The sequence below is a fragment of the Manis javanica genome, chromosome 11 (assembly GCF_040802235.1).
Source record: "Manis javanica isolate MJ-LG chromosome 11, MJ_LKY, whole genome shotgun sequence".
Lineage (NCBI taxonomy): Eukaryota > Metazoa > Chordata > Mammalia > Pholidota > Manidae > Manis > Manis javanica.
The window spans coordinates 74,254,966-74,273,103 of record NC_133166.1 but is presented as its reverse complement, the minus strand read 5'-3'; the positions used below and the strand labels follow the sequence as shown (position 1 = coordinate 74,273,103).

The window sequence follows — 18,138 nt, the reverse complement described above, 5'->3', positions numbered from 1 at the left end:
GTCTAACCTAGTTGTATCTCCAGAGCAGGTCATACCTAATTTGGTTCATCAGTATATAACATTTCTAGAAGATGGTATTGGGAGACCTCTTTTTTCTTTTTGAGAGGGCATCTCTCATATTTATTGATCAGATGGTTGTTAACAACACTAAAATTCTGTATAGGGGACTCAATGCACAATCATTAATCAACCCCAAGCCTAATTCTCAACAGTCTCCAATCTTCTGAAGCATAACGAACAAGTTCTTACATAGTGAAAAAGTTCTTACATGGTGAACAGTGCAAGGGCAGCCATCACAGAAACTTTCGGTTTTGATCATGCATTATGAACTATAAACAATCAGGTCAAATATGAATATTCATTTGATTTTTATACTTGATTTATATGTGAATCCCACATTTCTCCCTTATTATTATTATTATTATTATTATTTTTTAAATAAAATGCTGAAGTGGTAGGTAGATGCAAGATAAAGGTAGAAAACATAGCTTAGTGCTGTAAGAGGGCAAATGTAGATGATCAGGTGTGTGCCTATAGACTAAGAATTAATCCAAGCCAGACAAGGGCAACAAAACATCCATGGATGCAGAAGATTTCTCTCAAAACGGGGGGTGAGGTTCTAAGCCTCACCTCTGTTGATCCCCAATTTCTCACCTGATGGCCCGACTGTGCCTGTCTTAGGTTGTTCCTCCCTTGAGGAATCTTACCTGTCTCTGGCTAACCAGTCATCTTCCGGGGCCATACAGGGAGATGTAAAGTTGGTAAGTGAGAGAGAAGCCATATTGTTTGAAAAGGTTAGCTTTTTACTTCTTTGCAGATTTATGCCCTGTGGCTTCTATGCCCAGCATTTGTCTTAAGGTATCTTTACCACTTGGAAGAATTATGATACTCGGTAATTTTGATATGAGGCATGAGTTCTACTTAAGGGTTGTAATTAGGAAGGAAGAAGAAAAGCTATAGAAGTAGCAGATGGAAGAAAACATGGGAAGATTGATTATTTCTTTGACATATCTTCTTGTAGAGTAACATAAGCATGTATAGGTTTTAAACTACTAATTAAATTGCATACACACATTAACATAATAGGAATACAGCTGCATAACCAAAGCATACCTATAATTACCAGCCATCTCCAGTGAAGCCAAGAAAACCATTTAGGCACCCTAGGCATTTGTGAAAACTTACCAATGATGTGATGGATATTGTCTAACTGAATTTGAATAGTTTGAGAAAAATCAGACAAATTAAAACAACACATTCCTGGGAACTGTTCATATCCCATATGTTCTTTTAAAAGTAGATAGTCTATAGTTGCAAGATTTTGGAGCGCTGCAACTTGAACTTCTCCTAATTCTTGGTTGAGTTCCGACAGTATAGATCCAATCAAATTTGTTGTTTTACTGTATGCACAGGCCAGCTTAGATATCTCCTTCTTCATTCCAATGGCAAGTCCAGGAACCAGTGGGATGAATGCAGCTACAACTGCAACAGCGCCAGGATCTTTGTTGAAGTTTTTTGATGATCATCTTTTGGAATGACTCTTCCAGAGAATGTTGATGTTGGAAGTTCTTCTTCATATCGTATCTTAATTCATTTTCTGGGTAGCCAAATTAGGCTTTGATCCTCTGTTAGTCCATTCCTGGGTTCTGTGATTCTGCTGCTGTTTTGTTCCTTCAGTTTTTGCTTTGTTCTTATGTTTGACAGATGAGTGAAATTATTTGGTACTTGTCTCCCTCTTGGCTTATTTCACTGAGCATAATATCCTCTAGCTCCATCCATGTTGTTGCAAATGGTAGGATCTGTTTTCTTCTTATGGCTGAATAATATTCCATTGTGTATATGTACCACATCTACTTTATCCATTCATCTAATGATGGACACTTAGGTTGCTTCCAATTCTTGGCTATTGTAAATAGTGCTGCAATAAACATTGGGGTGCATCTGTCTTTTTCAAACTGGAGTGCTGCATTCATAGGGTAAATTCCTAGGAGTGGAATTCCTGGGTCAAATGGTAAGTCTATTCTGAGCATTTTGAGGAACCTCCATACTGCTTTCCACAATGGTTGAACTAATTTACATTCCCACCAGTAGTGTAGGAGGGTTCCCCTTTCTCCACAGCCTCGCCAACATTTGTTTTCATTTGTCTTTTGGATGGTAGCCATCCTTACTGGTGTGAGGTGATACCTCATTGTGGTTTTAATTTGCATTTCTCTGATAATTAGTGATGTGGAGCATCTTTTCATGTGTCTGTTGGCCATCTGTATTTCATTTTTGGAGAACTGTCTGTTCAGTTCCTCTGCCCATTTTTTAATTGAATTATTTGTTTTTTGTTTGTTGAGGTGGGTGAGCTCTTTATATATTTTGGATGTCAAGCCTTTATCAGATCTGTCATTTACAAATATATTCTCCTATACTATAGGGTACCTTTTTGTTCTATTGATGGTGCCTTTTGCTGTACAGAAGCTTTTTAGCTTAATATAGTCCCACTTGTTCATTTTTGCTGTTGTTTTCCTTGCCTGGGGAGATATGTTCAAGAAGAGGGGGAGACCTCTTTTTGCAGTGACAATTACCTGCTAGTATTTGCACTTCTCATTTATTATCATGACCTCAGAGCCCCCCTGTCAGACTACTTGCTCCAGTATACTGCAAGCACTATTTTTCCTTTTAGTGCCCAATTTAATTACTTGGTGAGTGGGAGCTGTCTTTTGTACTTTGTGCCATGATCACAGATAGCTCTGAGATCTTTCTGGCAACAAGCTGTTCTAGCCCCACTTTGAATTTTCTTGCTCTAAGACATGGTATTATTTACTTTCCAATGAGCCCCTGTTCCTTTCATGCAGAATTCCACTGAAAAGCAAAATCTACATTCTAGGGTGTCATTAGATGTCCCCCAAGGGTATTGGTGATAGATACAATGACACCAGAGGAAAGACGCTTGAAATTACTTTTGTGACTTAACTCCTGTCACCTGTCCTTCCTTTCCTCCATTTCATATTATAAACATATGAACAAGACTGCAGGGCCAAGTTACCTGTGTTTGAATCTGGCTATACCACTTAGGAGATTTGCAACCATGGGCAAGTTTCTTATTTTACTGTGCCACATTTTTTTCATCTGTATAAGGAAAATGATTACTATGTCTTACTTGAAAGGTTTCTGCAAGGATTAAATATATAAATGCAAGTGCCTTTCATACACTAGTATCTGTCTTATAACAAATACTCAGTAAATGTTGGCTCATATTCTTTTAATTAATGGACATGAAGGGACCTAAGTTCATTTCAGGTGTTCATAGTCCCTTTTAAGTTCATCTTTGCCTCAAAATGAGGACATGTTTATTTATAATCCATTTTCATTCTTTCCTCAAGGTATAAGTTTTTCTCTTTATCTACATTAACTTTCTTCTACCATACTTTGTCTTGACAAACCCACCATGTTTTTAAAGTAGTGTTGCTCCCAACTTTAGAAGGCTCTGTTTGGTTTTTTACTTCTTCCTTGACATCTGAGTGCTTTTGATTGTCTAAAGAGCAAAAGAAACTTTAATCTCCACCTCCCCCCAGGGGAAACACCAAAGAATTTAGAATCCTGGAGCACCCAGTCCCACAACCAGATCTCCAAGCGACTTCACTCTATACCTTGTTCCAGGGTCTCCATTCGAACACACAATGAACCTACTTTCTTTCTAATTTTCTTGGTGTATTTTCCTTTTATGGTGTGAGTATCCATTTCTTACAGAATCTTCTGGGATCTCAAGAAAGAGAGGACCTACATTAAGAAGATAAGATGTTTAACTCAAAAGATTAAACGGAAGTCAGGCGTGCGATCCATTTCTGCTTGGCCCCTCTTGTCTTTCCTTGGCTCTCAACTCCTGTCACTTTCCTACAGCCTAACCTTACTCTTCCTGAGTCCGTTCAGAGAGCCCCTTAACTGAGAAGGGGGCTTCCACCTGATAGAACTGCTGCTTTCCGGCCAGCTCAGTCCCCACGTGTCTTCATTTAGCCTTCCCTCCTCCCACTTTTTTTCATAAAGAGGAGGTTTCTCTTGTCCTTTCCAAAGCTAACCTCTCTGTTTCTGCACATAATGGACCTGTGGAAATAGATAGGGACCAAACACATAAGGAGAGCAAAGGCTGTTTATTCAGGGCTGGCTATAGCAAGAGACTCAGCCCCCAGCACTTGATTTGGCCAGACTCAAAAGCAGGCAGAGGCATGACAGGCTTGACAGTGGAGAAAGGGCAGCTTCAGGGGTGCTGTTAGGAGGCTGCCAGCCTGGGGAAGCCTGAGGTAGACTAACTAGGAGCGGGGCATCCTGTGTGATTGGTTAGGGGAGCATATTTGGCTCTGTCTTGTTGGTCCTACGTTGGGAACAGGAACAGCAATTGGGGAAGTTACCCAATATGAGGTCCTGGTCCTTCCAGTTACAGAAGTAATTTTTGGTTTCCTGGATTGTTCCTAGAGGTAGTAGTCTGACTTCTACATGCCTGGCTTAGAGCAGGCTGGCTTCCTGGGCTGGTTAGTATAGATAAGAGGTTGGTTTCTTGCTCAGGTTGCTGCAGGTTGGGGTCAGAGTCCTACTTTTTATATAAATGGCCTAGCTTTGTCATTTGCATATTCAGCCTCTCCTAACCTTCCCACTGTCCACTGTCCACTGTCCACTGTCCACTTCCAATACCTAACCCTGATTATTCAAATCTTGTTCTCATTTCCCACTCTCCACCTTGACAATTTCTAACTTATTCCTAGGATTCCACATCTGCCTCTCATCAGGTGCTGCTCAGGCCATGATTCCTCTCTTCCCTCTTCTGTCCTTTGCACAATCTAGTCTAGCTCCTCCTCCCAATGCAATGCTAATGTAGAGAATTCAGGGCCCTGTGGATATTAGCCAGGAGCTTATTTACTTTGCAGCTTCGCATCTGTTTGTGCCTCTTCTCACAATCAGGCATCTGCATTCTCCCAGAGACTTGGGCAGACATATCCCACCCACTTTCATGTTTCACTGTTTTGCCGCCCTCCCCACAATGCAAGGCCATTTCATTCTATGGTGGCTGTGCTGGCCTCCTGATTGTGGTATCAGCATTTCTATCTTTCCATCATCTCCTTGGCTATGAGGCCTCTGAGCACGAGGGACCGCACCTGTTTCTCCTGCATCTTATACAGTGGCTCACACATCAAGACTGAGCAACTACTCTTTTTTTTTATATGAAAACAAGTATCCAAGTATCAAATACAGGAGTAATTCTGTTCATTGAGATAATGTGTATTATTTAGAGCAATTTATTATCCCTCCATGGTTGAATTGCTTTTGGAAATAACTGGAGATTATGAGAGGAGAGCCTGAAGTTTATAGATTATATTCAAGGCAATATCAAGGATATGGGGTAGAACAAGAAACAGAGGAGTTGCTAGAATGAAATAGAATAACCTTTTTCCAACTAGCATTGAATAAATAACTTTTAGTAATAATTTGGAATGGATACTTAATTTTATTTAAGTATTTAAATAAATACTTGATTTTAAATGAAGGAAAAGAGACGTCCTCAGACATTTAAATACAGATGTTTTCTGCTTCTGAACCTTATTCTCACATGAAATTGCACATTTTCACTTTAATTGCACCATAGAGTCACATAAAATTCAAATTTCCTGAATTATTGATGAGCCTAATATGCTGAGAGTACTGTTTATATTCCCATAGCTAAAATTTCATAGATTATTTTAAAAATAATCTTTTATCTTTAGTGTTTAATGTTTAAAGGAGGAGATTCGAGAGCATGTTTCCTGATGGTCTATAATTACCACTTTGGGAAGCAGCAGAAGCTAATTATTTCAAAGTTTTAATTATAATGAAACTTAATAAATGATTAACAATGTTGGCATTTCCTGTTGCCAGGTTTGTCCTCCAAAAAGATTATTTGAATGTGGTTTATATTTTTCAAAAAGTTCACAGAACCCTTATAGGCACAGCCATGATAACCATGAGCAATACTGGGGACAGAGCACACAGCTCTTCTTCCCTCACAGAGCCCGTTTCCATTGTCTTTGCAGGAAGGACCTCTCTTAGTGACAGTAAAGAGCTCAACCCTTAACCTGGGGCAAGAGGTGCAGTGACTGAAGGCGTGGGGAGGAAAATAGAACACCTAGGTGGGTGTTCCTGATGGCTGTTCTTACATTTTGCCTATAGATCTGTAGTTAGAAAAACTTGATAATCAGAACTTTCAATTAAAGTAATTGCCATGGTTACAAAGACTATCTTGATAAAAACCAAGTTTTCAACAGAAAATCTGTGGAAGAATTCACTAGAACTCAGCTTCCAAAGTTGTAGAACTTGTAGAGTTTAGAACAGCTTATATTTGGAATGCAATGTTTAGGAGTGGGGTCATGTTTCAGAGTAAAAACTTTGAACTGTGAGTCTAGAAGACATGGCTGCCAGAAATAAAAGATTCTTCAATTAAACATCCACTGCAAACCAGAAACTAGTTTTCAGATAATACTTACACCTGACAGAGCAATGGGTTTGGAGCCAGAGGACCTGGGGTTTGTTCCACTCCTGCCTCTTCAAGCAGACAAGTCACCTAAATGAAGCCTCACTGTTCTCACTTTTAAATTAATGACAACTGTCCTTCCACACTGTCTTGAGATAAAGATATGTTTGTGCATGTGTAGAAGATGGCAAAGTGTTATACCAAATGAGGGGTAATATCATTCACTTATTATTTTGAGTCACGCTTACAAAGACAGATAGCACCTAGTGCCAGAAATGTTGTATCTTGATATAAACCACAGCCTTATGAGGCTTTGACTTTTACAAAAGTAGAAGTTGTATCAAGCCATTAAGAGGCTTCAGAGCCCTGGCCTTCACTGGGCAGTAGAGGTCAAGGGGCAGCGTCTGTGCAATACCCACAGGCATGCTTCGCTTGGTGGCCTGGAGACCTGACTGCATCACAGCTTGGCCATCCCTATGTCACCTTGGTCATTTAATCTGCCTGCTTCATCTGGTGACAATAATAGTACACATGTGCCATAGAGTGTTTTTTTGGGGGTGGGAAGTTTATACACAAAAAAGAAGTTAAGATGTTCACTTGTTTGAGGGGAGAATCTCCTAATATTGGAGATCTTGTCCCTTGAGTTCAATCTATAGAGCACATCATCGTCAGCTTTGCTTGTTTATAACACCTGTATTTCCAAGCTATTCCATTAGATCCTTGAGTATATAAGAAGTTTACTGTTTATGCAGTTGGAAAATGAATATATACAGATGATAAACAAAGACAAATGCAGTCTTATAATAAAACAGTATCTCCCTCCCACTGCAGATCCTGGGTCTCCTTACCCAGAGGCAAATACTACTAACATTTTTGTATGTCCTTCCAGAAATATGATTTTATGTATGCACGTGTGTCTATATATGTGTATAAATGTATATATATATGTATAAATACTGTGTATATCTCTGAATATCTGTCCCCTTTTTTCTCACCAATGGGAGCATATAGACATGATTTTTCTCGTTGTTTTTACCTACTAAGATATATAGATTCATGGCTATATACTACTCATTGTATTCATTGTATAGATGTAATATAATAAGATCTTTATTTAAAGAACATTTACATTCTTGGGGGTTTTGTTGTTAGGGTAACAAGTGATGCCACAGAGGAGATATATATGTATATGTAGGAAAATATCTTTAAATTTCTGGTACTGGAATTGCTAGGTCAAAGGGCATATACATTTTAAATTTGGATGGATAGTCAAATCCATTTCCAAAGGGCTGTATCATTCAGAAGTAATATTGCTTGTTTTCTCCACTCTTGCCAACATTGTATATTATCAGATGCTTTATCTTTGCCAACCTGATGAAGGGACAACTGTGACACTGTTTGTTTTTTTTTAAATTATGAGTCAGTTTGAAAATCTTTACATGTTTATGAGCCACGTTTGCTTCTTCATCTGTGACTTGGAGGTCCCTGTCCTTTGTATAACATGGTTAGGAAAAGTGTGGCTTGACAGCAGACCCAGTAAAACTGGTAAAATATCTCAGACCAATACAATGATCATCATAATGATAGTATCACTACCCAAATAAATGACACAATACACAGAGCAGATCTGTTTTATCAGAGAGGTAACGTATAATGAGATTTTTGAGCCTCTCTTTTTCATCAAATTAGAAATACCAAGCTGCAGGAGATATTCACAGTTATTATGTTTTACAGAGCATTGAAAATTGATCATTTGTGCATCTAGAAAATTGATCACTATGACCTTTTTGCTTCAGTAATCATGACATTTACTGCATACAATGGACCAACCCTGTCCTCTGTTTAAATGAAGTACTCTATTCTGAGGGCTCTTGGAAATTTTGCAGGTGGAGCATTCAGTTATCTGTCTATTAGGAAGATACTGTCTTGTGTTTGGCGTGCGATTCTCAGTGATGCTTTTGCCTAGTAACAAGAATAAAGTCAGGTATCATTTTCTTCTGTGATTGTCGCGTTATCCTAGTAGTCAGGTCTTATCACACAAAGGGCCTAGAACTAGATTTCCAGGTGATGGTGGACTGTGACTGTCACAAATGACCATTTTTCAGATATTACGTATGTGCTTTTAGTATTGCAGTGATCACTTCTTATGTACCTATGATATGCCAACTACTTTGTGATTCATACAGTAAAGCATATACTAGTAGTATTTTGTTTTTTATGGATGAAAATGTTTATAGTTCAAAATAATTAAATTATCCACCCACTTAGTGAGGGTCAAGCTGAATACAAATCCAGGTCTGGCTGACTCTTTAATTGTTGTTAGGCTCCAGTGGCCAAGGCAGAGCTATGTGATGAGGGCTACCCACTAGAGGTGGGCGGGGTGCAAGGCCATGACACTGGTCCGCCTTGTCCAGCACCATGTGCCTTCCACAGGACAGGGGAGCTTGCATCACAGTGCCCTCCAGTGCTCACCTTGCCATCAGCCTCTGCCTCCACACTCTGCCGTCATCTTACCCAGCAACTCAGGTATCTTCAGTCCCTAGGCTTCAGCTGTTGATAACAGCCCCACCTTCACTTCCTGTACCTGCTGGGGCAGGCCAGGAATGCTTAGGTTAAAATCTGCAGTAAACTGGGGGAGGAGCCAAGATGGCGGGGTGAGTAGAGCAGCAGAAATCTCCTTCCAAAATGATACATATTTTTGAAAATACAACAAATACAACTATTCCTAAAAGAGAGAAGACAACATACAATACAACATCCAGGCTACATCTACACCTGCAAGAACCCAGTGCCTCACGAAGTGAGTATGATACAAGCTGTGGTCCGAAGGGACCTGAGTATACCCCACACCCAAGCTCGTCAGTGGGAGGAGAGGAGTCAGAATGGGGAGGGAGAGGGAGCCCAGGACTGCTAAATACCCAGCCCTAGCCATCCGTACAGGGAGGGCAGATACACAGTGCATGGGGTGCTGGATAATAGGGAAAAGGGACAGTAAAATCTGTGAGTGGGCCCCTGTGGCCAGCGCCCCTGGGACAAAAGAAAAGCAAGTGCTCTTTGAAAGTCTTAAAGGGACAGGAGCCTCACAGTTGGACAGAAGCATCCCAGCGCACTCAGCCCAGCAGCTGGGAATTTTGGGGAACTCTGGGCGCCCTAACCCCCTGGGCAGCAGAGCAACTCTGAGGCCCCTCATGGTGATAAACAATCTCCTGCGTATTCCCCCTATGGCACAACACCACCATAGAGGAGCAGCAAGCTGAGGCTGGCAACGCCCACAGGAGCTGCCCAGGACAGACTTAGAGGCCCGGTCTCTGCACAGCAGCTCAGCACAAGCCACTAGGGGTTGCCGTTCTCACAGTCGAGGATGGCCACAAACTAGCAAGAAGGGACGTTGTTCCACCTGACACATGCACCAACTCCCAACAGCTACCTCTGTTGCCATGAAAAGGCAGAAGAATTTCATCCAGACAAGACTAACAGAGACAACCCCTGAGAGGGAACCTGGGGAGATAGACCTAATCAATCTTACTGAAAAAGAGTTCAAAATAAAGGTCATAACCGTACAGATGGACCTGCAGAGAAAAATGCAAGAGGTAAGGGACAAAGTAGGGGGTAGAGACTACAGAAATAAAACAATCTCTGGAAGGACTTAAAAGCAGAATGGACAAGATACAAGAGACCATTAATGGAATAGAAACCAGATAACAGGAATGCAGAGAAGCTGACGCAGAGAGAGATAATAGAAATGAAACAATATTAAGAGAACTGTGTGACCAATCCAAATGGAACAATATCTACATTATAGGGGTACCAGAAGAAGAAGAGAGAAAAATGGATAGAAAGTGTATTTGAAGAAATAATTGCTGAAAACTTCCCCAAACAGAAGGAGGAAATAGTTACTCACACCATGGAAGCACACAGAACTCCCAACAGAAGGGACCCAAGTAGGACAACACCAAGACACATAATAATTAAAATGGCAGAGATCGAGGACAAGGAAAGAGTATTAAAGGCAGCCGGAGACAGAGAAAAGGTCACCTACAAAGGAAAACCCATCAGGCTATCATAAGACTTCTCAACCAAAACCTTACAGGCCAGAAGAGAATGGTATGATATATTTAATACAATGAAACAGAAGGGCCTTGAACCAAGAACACTGTACCAACCACAATTATCATTTAACTATGAAGGAGGGATTAAACAATTCCCAGACAAGCAAAAGTTGAGGGAATTTGCCTCCCACAAACCACCTGTACAGGATATTTTAGAGGGACTGCTCTAGATGGGAGCACACCTAAGGCTAAATAGATGTCACCAGAGAAAAAATCACAGCAAAGAAAGCAGACCAACCAAATACTAACTAAAGGCAAAAAATAAAATCAACTACCCACAAAAGCAGTTAAAGGAAACACAAAAGAGCACAGAATAAAACACCCAAGATATAGAGCATGGAGGAGGAGGAATAAGAAGGGAGAGAAATAAAGAATCACCAGACAGTGTTTATAACAGCTCAATAAGGGAATTAAGTTAGACAGTAAGATACTAAAGAAGCTAACCTTGAACCTTTGCAACCACGAATCTAAAGCCTGCAATGGCAATAAGTACTTTTCCTTCAATAGTCACCCTGAATGTAAATGGACTGAATGCACCAATCAAAAGACATGGAGTAATAGAATGGATAAAAAAGCAAGACCCATCTATATGCTGCTTACAAGAGACTCACCTCAAACCCAAAGACATGCACAGACTAAAAGTCAAGGGATGGAAAAACATATTTCATGAAAACAACAGGGAGAAAAAAAGCACGTGTTGCAGAATGAATATCAGACAAAATAGACTTCAAAACAAAGAAAGTAAAAAGAGATAAAGAAGAACATTACATAATGATAAAGGGATCAGTCCAACAAGAGGATATAAACATTATAAATATATATGCACCCAACACAGGAGCACCAGCATATCTGAAACAAATACTAACAGAACTAAAGGAGGAAATAGAATGCAATGCATTCATTTTAGGAGACTTCAACACACCACTAACTCCAAAGGCTAGATCTACCAGACAGAAAATAAGTAAGGACACAGAGGCACTGAAAAACACACTAGGAAACATGGACCTAATAGAAAGCTCTAGAACTCTACATCCAAAAGCAACAGGATATACATTCTTCTCAAGTGCACATGGAACATTCTCCAGAATATACCACATACTAGGCCACAAAAAGAGCCTCAGTAAATTCAAAAATATTGAAATTCTGCCAACCAACTTTTCATACCTCAAAGGTGTGAAACTAGAAAGAAAGTAAAAAGGCCCACAAACAAATGGAGGCTTAACAACATGCTCCTAAATAATCAATGGATCAACGGCCAAATTAAAATAAAGGTCAAGCAAAATGTGGAAACAAATGACAACAAGAACACAAAGCCCTATCTTCTGTGGGATGGAGCGGAAGCAGTCTTAAAAGGAAAGTGTATAGCAATCCAGGCATAGTTAAAGAAGGAAGAAGAATCCCAAATGTATAGTCTAATGTCACAATTATTCAAATTGGAAAAAAGAACAAATGAGGCCAAAAGTCAGCAGATGGAGGGACATAATATAGATCAGAGAAGAAATAAATAAAATTGAGAAGAATAAAATAATACTAAAAATCAATGAAACCAAGAGCTAGTTCTTTGAGAAAATAAACAAAATAGAGAAGCCTCTAGCCAGACTTATTAAGAGAAAAAGAGAATCAACGTACATCAACAGAATCAACACACATCAACAGAATCAGAAATGAGAAAGGAAACATCACAACAGACCCAACAGAAATACAAAGAATTATGAGAGACTACTATGGAAACCTATATGCTAACAACCTGGAGAACCTAGAAGAAATGGACAACTTCCTAGAAAAATACAACCTTCCAAAACTGAGCAAGGAAGAAACAGAAAATCTAAATTGGCCAATAACCAGCAACGAAATTGAAGCAGTAATCAAAAAACTACCCAAGAACAAAACCATCTGGCCAGGTGGATTTACGTCGGAATTTTATAAGACATGGAGAGAAGACATAATAGCTATTCTCCTTAAAGTTTTCCAAATAACAGAAGAGGAGGAAATACTCCCAAACTCATTCTATGAAGCCAACATCACCCTAATACCAAAACCAGGCAAAGACCCCACCAAAAAAGAAAATTATAGACCAATATCCCTGATGAACATAGATGCAAAAATACTAAACAAAATATTAGCAAACCCATTTCAAAAATACATCAAAATGATCATACACCATGACCAAGTGGAATTCATTCCAGGGATGCTAGGATGGTACAATATTCAAAAATCCATCAACATCATCCACCACATAAACAAAAAGAAGAAGGACAAAAACCACATGATCACCTGCTGAAAAAGCATTCGACAAAATTCAACATCCATTCACGATAAAAACTCTCAACAAAATGGGTATAGAGGGCAAGTACCTCAACATAATAAAGGCCATATATGATAAACCCACAGCCAACATCACACTGAACAGCGAGAAGCTGAAAGCTTTTCCTCTGAGATCGGGAACAACACAGTGATGCCTACTCTCCCCACTGTTATTCAACATAGTACTAGAGGTCCTAGCCACAGCAATCAGACAAAACAAAGAAATACAAGGAATCCAGATTGGAAAAGAAGAAGTCAAACTGTCTCTATTTGCAGATGACATAATATTGTACATAAAAAACACTAAAGAGTCCACTCCAAAACTACTAGAACTAATATCAGAATTCAGCAAAGTTGCAGGATACAAAATTAATACACAGAAATCTGTGGTTTTCCTATACACTAATAATGAACTAATAGAAAGAGAAATCAGGAAAACAATTCCATTCACAATAGCATCAAAAAGAATAAAACACCTATGAATAAACCTAACCAAGGAAGTGAAAGACCTGTACGCTGAAAACTATAAGACACTCTTAAGAGAAATTAAAGAGGACACTAACAAATGGAAACTGATCGCATGCACTTGACTAGGAAGAATTAATATTGTCAAAATGGCCATCCTGTCCAAAGCAATATACAAATTTGATGCAATCCCTATCAAATTACCAACAACATTCCTCAACGAACTGGAACAAATAGTTCAAAAATTCATATGGAAATACCAAAGATCACGAATAGCCAAAGCAATCTTGGGAAGGAAGAATAAAGTTGGGGGGATCGTGTTCCCCAACTTCAAGCTCTACTACAAAGCCACAGTAATCAAGGCAATTTGGTACTGGCACAAGGACAGAGTCACAGACCAGTGGAACAGAATAGAGACTCCAGACCTTAACCCAAACATATATGGTCAATTAATATATGATAAAGGTGCCATGGACATACAATGGGGAAATGACAGTCTCTTCAACAGATGGTCCTGGCAAAACTGGACAGCTACATGTAAGAGAATGAAACTGCATCACTCTCTAACCCCATACACAAAAGTATATTCGAAATGGATCAAGGACCTGAATGTAAGTCATGAAACCAGAAAACTATTAGAAAAAAACATAGTCAAAAATCTCATGTACATAAACATGAGTGACTTCTTGAACATATTTCCCCGGGCAAGGGAAACAAAAGTAAAAATGAACAAGTGGGACTATATCAATCTGAGAAGCTTCTGTACAGCAAAGGACACCATCAACAGAACAAACAGGTATCCTACAGTATGGGAGAATATGCATAAATGACAGATCTGTTAAAGAGTTGACATCCAAAATATATAAAGAGCTCATGCACCTCAACAAACAAAAAGCAAATAATCCAATTAAAAAATGGGCAGAAGAGCTGAACAGACAGTTCTCTAAAGAGGAAATTCAGATGGCCAACAGACACATGAAAAATTATTCCACATCGCTAGTCATCAGAGAAATGCAAGTCAAAACCACACTGAGATATCACCTCACATCAGTAAGGATCACCACCATCCAAAAGAGAAACAAGAACAGATGTTGGTGAGGTTGTGGAGAGAGGGGAACCCTCCTACACTGCTGGTGGGAATGTAAATTAGTTCAACCATTGTTGAGAGCAGTATGGAGGTTCCTCAAAAAGCTCAAAATAGAAATACCATTTAACCCAGGAATTCCACTTCTAGGAATTTACCCTAAGAATGCAGCAGCCCAGTTTGAAAAAGACAGATGCACCCCTAAGTTTATTGCAGCACTATTTTCAATAGCCAAGAAATGGAAGCAACCTAAGTGTCTATCAGTAGATGAATGGATAAAAGAGGGGTCATACATATACATAATTGAATATTATACAGCCATAAAAAGAAAATAAATCCTACCATTTGCAACATGGATGGAGCTAGAAGGTATTATGCTCAGTGAAATAAGCCAGATGGAGAAAGACAAGTGCCAAATGATTTCACTCATATGTGGAGTACAAGAACAAAGAAAAACTGAAGGAAGAAAACAGCAGACTGACAGAACCCAAGAATGGACTAACAGTTACCAAAGGGAAAGGGACTGCAGAGGATAGGTGGGATGGGAGGGATAAGGGTGGGAAAAAGAAAGGAGGCATTACAATTAGCATGTATAATGTGGGATGGGGTGTATGGGGAGGGATGTACAGCACAGAGAAGTCAAGTAGTGAATCTACAGCATCTTAGTATGTGGATGGATAGTGACTGTAATGCGGTTTGTGGGGTGGACTTGGTGAAAGGGGGAGCCTAGCAAATATAATGTTCTTCATGTAATTGTAGATTAATGATACCTAAATAAATGAATGTGTGAATGAATAATTGATTAAGTAATTAATCAGTTAATTAATTAATTTGAAAAAATCTTCAGTAAATGGATACAGTAGACTAAGCATCCCATGTCCCAGAAAGGAGCTCCAGGAAGATACATAGATTCTGAATGACCGTTGCCCCTCACAGAGCTTGCCCGTCTAATTCTTGGTCCTGTCCAAAGCTCTTGGATTCTCTCTAGATTTCCCCACTTCGAAACTTTCCCACAGTGGGACCCTGGTCCACACCTATCCTCCTGCTCTTGGTAGTCTCTGGTGCTGAGGTATCAGCATGCTTGCCCTGGACCCAGAGCCTTGCACAGAGGAGGAGTACTTGCCAGTGAGGGAATGCTGACTATTGAAGCCTCCCCATGGATTTTGCTCCTCAAAAAACATATCTGCAGGGGATCATGGGAAGATGGCGGCATGAGTAGTTCAGAGGAAATCTCCTCCCCAAAGCATATATATTTCTGAAAATACAATAAATACAACGACTCCTTAAAGAGACACCAGTGGATGCAGTACAACAGCCAGGATACATCTACATCTGTGAGAGCTCAACATCACACGAAGCAGGTAAGATACAAGCTACAGCCAGGCAGGACCCGAATGCTCTCCCACCCCAGAACCTGGCAGAAAGAAAGGAGTTGGAATGGGGAGGGAGTGAAAGCCCAGGACTGCTAAACAACCAGCTCTAGAAATCTGCACCCGGAGCGCAGACAGAAGGTGCATGGGCTTCTGGATATTTGAGAAACAGAAAAGCAAAACCTGTGGGCAGGTCCCCGCAACCGGCACCCCTGAGACAAAGACAAAAGAAAAGTGAGTGCTTTCTGCAAGTCTTAAAGAGACAGGGACCCGATAGCTGGACGAAGTCATCCCGGCACACTTAGTCAGCAGCTGGGAATCCCGGGGTACTTTAGGCACCCTAAACCCCGGGAAGGAACCACAGCTCTGAAGCCCCTCACAACACTAAGCAGCCTGCCAGTCATTCCTCCAACCTGCGCGGACCCCGATACACTGACCCAGTACCGGGAGAGTGGCAGCACGTGCCAGGGGCGGCTGCACCGGAAAGGACCAGGAGCGGATCACGTGTGCCAACGGCACCAGAGGGGACCAGGAGAGGCTTGTGCGAGCCTGCAGTGGCGGAGACCAAACAGCCCGGGTGCAGCTCGCACGCCCTGGTGTCAGTGGAGCCAGAGGAGCCCAGGAGAGGTCCGTGTGGGAAAGCCCCGCACACACCTGCAGCAGAGCCAGAGGGAGCAGGCGCGCTCCCAGCAGCCGACTGGAATCCCAGCCCAATGCACAGCCGCCCGGGCCTGACCCAAAGGCCGCTGCTGGCACACAGCTGAGCGGCAGGGGCACCGCTAGCACAGAGGAACACACTTGGCATGCCTGCCACTCCCCACAGTGCTCCACGCTGCTCTGACGGAGACCCTGCCCACAGCAGCTTAGGGGACTAACCCGGTCGCTGCTCCAGGAGTGTGGGTAACCAACACAGGCAGCGGAGAAGGGCAAGGCATCCTGCCAGCAGGAAAGGACTTCCTTCTCCCAGCTGACATATCTACAACCTGCCTACAGCCACAGCTATCACCATGAAAAGTCAAAAAAATTGATTCCAGTCCAAGATAGTTCAGACAACACCTGAGAGAGGATCTGCAGAGAGAGACCTAACCAGTTTCCCTGAAAAAGAATGCAAAATAAAAACCATAAACATACTGACAGAGCTGCAGAGAAATATGTGAGACCTAAGGGATGACGTATAGAAGGAGATTACAGACGTTTGGAGGGAGATTACAGAAGTGAAACAAACTCTGGAAGGATTTATAAGCAGAATGGATAAGATGCAAGAGGCCATTGATGGAATAGAAACCAAAGAACAGGAACGCATAGAAGCTGACGCCGAGAGGGGTAAAAGGATCTCCAGGAATGAAACAATATTTAGAGAACTGTGTGACCAATACAAAAGGAACAATATCCGCATTATAGGGGTACCAGAGGAAGAAGAGAGAGAAAAAGGGATAGAAAGTGTCTTTGAAGAAATAATTGCAGAGAACTTCCCCAAACTGGGGGAGGAAATAGTTGCTCAGACTACGGAAGCACACAGAACTCCCAAGAGAAGGGACCCAAAGAGGACAACACCAAGACACATAAGAATTAAAATGGCAAAGATCAAGGACAAGGACAGAGTATTAAAGGCAGCCAGAGAGAAAAAAGGTCACCTACAAAGGAAAACCCATCAGGCTATCATCAGACTTCTCAACAGAAACCTTACAGGCCAGAAGAGAATGGCATGATATATTTAACGCAATGAAACAGAAGGGCCTTGACCACAGATACTGTATCCAGCATGATTATCATTTAAATAGGAAGGAGGGATTAAACAATTCTCAGAGAAGCAAAAGTTGAGGGAATTTGCCTCCCACAAACCACCTCTACAGGGTATTTTAGAGGGACTGCTCTAGATGGGAGGACTCCTAAAAAGAGCCCAGAAGAAAACACCCAACATATGAAGAATGGAGGAGGAGGAATAAGAAGGGAGAGAAATAATCATCAGATGGTGTTTATAATAGCTCAATAAGCTAGTTAAGTTAGACAGTAAGGTAGTAAACAAGCTAACTTTGAACCTTTGGTAACCACGAATCTAAGGCCTGCAATGGCAATAAGTACATATTTTTCAATTATCACCCTAAATGTAAATGCACTGAGTGCCCCAATCAAAAGACACAGAGTAATAGAATGGATAAAAAAGCAAGACCCATCTATATGCTGCTTACAAGAGACTCACCTCAAACACAAACACATGCACAGATTAAAGTCAAGGGATGGAAAAAGATATTTCATGCAAACAACAGGGAGAAAAAGAAGGTGTTGCAATACTGGTGTCAGACAAAATAGACTTCAAAATAAAGA

General features: G+C 40.8%; 1 protein-coding gene across 8 annotated transcripts in view; it reads left to right on the top strand.

The window, feature by feature from the left end:
- PLD5 (phospholipase D family member 5) overlaps positions 1 to 18,138 on the top strand; it is a 457,751-nt gene that overhangs the window by 184,730 nt on the left and 254,883 nt on the right. The gene's annotated exons all lie outside the window — the stretch shown is intronic.